This window comes from Urocitellus parryii, chromosome 3 (genome assembly GCF_045843805.1).
Source record: "Urocitellus parryii isolate mUroPar1 chromosome 3, mUroPar1.hap1, whole genome shotgun sequence".
NCBI lineage: Eukaryota > Metazoa > Chordata > Mammalia > Rodentia > Sciuridae > Urocitellus > Urocitellus parryii.
The window spans coordinates 119989804-119994303 of NC_135533.1; positions in this window are offsets into that span (position 1 = coordinate 119989804).

Below are 4500 nucleotides of genomic sequence, written 5' to 3' on the forward strand. Positions count from 1 at the left end.
TTATCTCTGTGTGGGGACTTTCACTTAGTCCCGGGGCCCACTGGTCCAATTAATAACTTCTCTTCTCCTATGGCTTACTAACCTGGGTCTGTTTGGGGTAATTTTCCTGTTTATTATAAGGAGACACTTGTCAATACTCAATTTTACTGAAATAGGAACAGGAGGTAGCTATGAAATTACTACATGAATACTGTACTTAGTTAATTTTATACAGTGGTGATTTAATACTGCATTTTTATATTTTCTTATCTGAGCTGTTTGTGTATAAATTGTGATTTTTACTATATTTCACTGAGTAAATTTTGCTCTGCTTAATTGTTGCACCCTGTTTTTTCAGTGCAAAAAAATTGGTTTATAACCTTTAATCACACAATCATTGCATGATGTAATTGTGTTCCTCTCACTGCTTAAAAGGTAAATGGAACAGCAATGTATTCATCAGCAGCATGTGGATGATACTGGTCTTGGAAATCAGAATTGGGTTCTCCATTCCTCTAGTGTTAAAAGATCAAACAACTGAGAAACACTGAGCCAAGCATGGAAAGCAAATTTTAAGGTAGAGAACAGAGATAGTACCCCCAGAGAGAAGGGAACCCAGAGCTGTTATCCATGGGAGTGGAGGGCAAGACAGCTCCTTTATAGACCTTAGGTTTCCTTTCCCCTCACCCCTAATCCCCTGCTCATATTGCCCACTTGGACAAAAGCTGGAAAATATCTGCCCAGTAGGTACTCATTAGCAGCAACTCCTGTTGGGAAGAGCTCCTCACTGGAGGTATAGGCAACCTTGGTAATGGTTGAGAGTGGGGGAAGTGCTCTGGAGGCCTTAGCATTTTATTTCTGTTTCTTTGAATTAGCCCCCATCTTCCCTACCTGATTATTCATTATCTATGCAGACTATTTTGTCCTTTGCCCAAGTCTCATGGATGTACATTTGTCTTTTGCACACTGTGATCCTGTGAAGCCAGAACTAGACAGGCAGTCAGTATAGAAAGGTAAATCGAGTCAGATCAGATATAGTCAGGCCAATTTTGAGGGAGTCCTGGGAAATTGGAGACTGTCCCCTGAGGAACTGAAATGTTAATTCCTTCAGAGCCTTCCTCCACTCTTATAAAGAACCTGCCCCTGCTCTAACCTGTTGCTAAGGTAACCTGTCTCAGGAATTAGCCCTCCCTTATCTTTCTCCTTCCTGAGTATGTGACTAGGCCCAGGAATGCTCAGTAGGCCCAGGAATGCTCAGTGGGAAGGCCAATAGTGGGAAACAGGTGGGCCAAGGGGGAAGGGCAGGATGGTGAAGCCCTGGAAACATTAATTAACAACTTTTTTTACTTTATTTATTTATTTATTTATCTATCTATCTATCTATTTATTTATTTATTTAAGTCAAAGCAAACCCAATCAACAAATGGGCCAAGGACTTGAACAGAAACTTCTCAGAAGAGGATATACAATCAATCAACAAATACATGAAAAAATGCTCACCATCTCTAGCAATCAGAGAAATGCAAATTAAAACTACTCTAAGATACCATCTCACTCCAATAAGAATGGCAGCCATCATGAAGTCAAACAACAATAAGTGCTGGCGAGGATGGGGTGGGCACGGAAAAGGTACACTCATATATTGCTGGTGGGACTGCAAATTGGTACAGCCAATTTGGAAAGCAGTATGGAGATTCCTTGGAAAGCTGGGAATGAAACCACCATTTGGCCCAGCTATTCCCCTTCTCTGACAATACCCAAAAAACCTAAGAAGAGGCTGGGGATGTGGCTCAAGCAGTAGCGTGCTCGCCTGGCATGCGTGCGGCCCGGGTTGGATCCTCAGCACCACATACAAACAAAGATGTTGTGTCCACTGAAAACTAAAAAATAAATATTAAAATTCTCTCTCTCTTTAAAAAAAAAAGTAAGGCTAATGACCAATTGTATATTCTTAAAAAAAAAAAAAAAGACCTAAGAAGAGCATACTACAGGGACACAGCCACATCAATGTTTATAGCAGCACAATTCACAATAAACTAGAATATGGAACCAACCTAGATGCCCTTCAATAGATGAATGGATTAAAAATGTGGCATTTATACACAATGGAATATTACTCAGCACTAAAAAATAATAAAATCATGGCATTTGCAGGCAAATGGATGGCATTACAGCAGATTATGCTAAGTGAAGTTAGCCAATCCCTAAAAAACAAATGCCAAATGTCTTCTCTGATATAAGAAGGGTGACTCAAAATGGGATAGGGAGGAAGAGCATGAGAAGAGGACTACCACTAAATAGGGAAGAGAGGTGGGAGGGAAAAAGAAGAAGAAGGGGAGTTGCACAGAAGATGGAAAGAGAACCTCATTGTTATACAGAACACATATATGATGTTGTGATGAGGAAAAAAAAAAGTGTGTCACATTAGATTGGATAGAGAGAAAGGATGGGAGAGGAGAGGAGGAGTAGGGAGGATAGGAAGGGCAGCAGAATAGAATAGACAATATGATTGATGTATGTACATTCCATGTATGTATTATATATCAAAATGCATTCTACTGTCATGTATGACTAAAAAAAAAAATAAAATTTTTTTAAAAAGTTGTTAATTAATGTTTCCAGGGCTTCACCATCCTGCCCTTCCCCCTTGGCCCACCTGTTTCCCACTATTGGCCCTCCCACTGAGCATTCCTGGGCCTACTGAGCATTCCTGGGCCTAGTCACATACTCAGGAAGGAGAAAGATAAGGGGAAGAGAGCAGGAGAACAAAGGAAGCTTAGGACATATAAAAAAGGCAGAACATTTCACTTCAGTGGATACCAGGACACCAGCTATGGTCCCCTTCTCCCTCCTGGAAGAAATCTATGCTATCTCTTTTAAATAAACCCTACTTTATATGCTTGCCTGGACGTGCTTCTCTAGTGTTCAAACTTCAACATGTGAGAAAGCAGAACCTGTCACCAGCATATCACCTGGAGCCTAGAATTTGCAGCACATGCACACAACAGTACATTTCCCAAAGCCAACTTATATCGTTTGTTTCTAGTGGTACAGTACTAATAGTAAACACATCTTATATGAATGGTGCTGAGGACAGTGCCACAGATAATGAAACCAAATATACTGGTGCAGAATCTTCAGACACAAAAGAAAAACTTTTTTTTTTTTTTAAACCAACACGATGTGCATTTTATTTTATTTTTTATTTTTTTAAAAGAGAGAGTGAGAGAGGGAGAGAGAGAAAGAGAGAGAGAGAATTTTAATATTTATTTTTTAGTTATCGGCAGACACAACATCTTTGTATGTGGTGCTGAGGATCGAACCCGGGCCGCACGCATGCCAGGCGAGTGCGCTACCCCTTGAGCCACATCCCCAGCCCAAAAGAAAAACTTTTTAAAGTCCATACTTCACAACACTGTAGTAAATTTTCTCAAGTGTGATTTTTCAACTATAATGCATAAATCAACAACTAATGTGCTAACTTTTTTTTTCAGACCAGAAAAATGTTTGCCAACCTGTCATGAAGAATTGATGTGTATCAGTTTGTATTATTCAATTTTAACATACAGTAACAATTATTTCATTTATTCTAATTTGCACCAAAGACAGGTTAGTAATGAGTGATTTTTAAGTAATATTGACACAATGTTTTTCGTTTGTTTGTTTGTTTTGGAACTGGAGATTGAACTCAGGGGCACTCAACCACTGAGCCACATTTCTAGCCTTATTATTTTTTTTTTTTAAAGAGAGAGTGAGAGAGATAGAGAGAGAGAGATAGAGAGAGAGAATTTTAATATTTTATTTTTTAGTTATTGGCGGACACAACATCTTTGTTTGAATGTGGTGCTAAGGATCGAACCGGGGCCGCATGCATGCCAGGCAAGCACGCTACCTCTTGAGCCACATCCCCAGCCCTCTAGTCTTATTTTGTATCTTATTTTAAGACAGGTCTCACGGAGTTGCTTAGGGCCTCACTAAATTGCTGAGACTAGCTTTGAACTCATGAAGCTTCTGGGATTACAGGCGTGTACTACTGTGCTGGCCAACACACTTTTTTTTTTCTTTAAATAAAAACTTCACATAATGATTGTACCCCCACTTTTTTTGCAAAACAGTATAAAATCTGGGGCTAGGAATATAGCTCAATTGGTAGAGTGTTTGACTCGAAGTTCCAAGGCCCTGGGTTCGATCTCCAGCACCACAAAAAACAAATAAACAAACAACAACAAAAAAAAAAAAAAACCAATATAAAATCTGCAATAATTTATGCATTGAAACACGAACTTTTAGATTTTTATAATTTTGTGTATGTATTTTATGGTAGGAAGTTATAAAATAGACCATTTCTACATATATTTTGTGCATTCATGATAATATAACATTTTCTTAATTTAAAAAAAAAAAAAATTTTATGTGGTGCTGAGGATCAAACCCAGTTCCTCACACATGCTAGGTAAGTGCCCTGTTGCTGAGCTGTAGCCCCAGACCACATTTTCTTAATTTTTTAAAAAAATTTTAGTT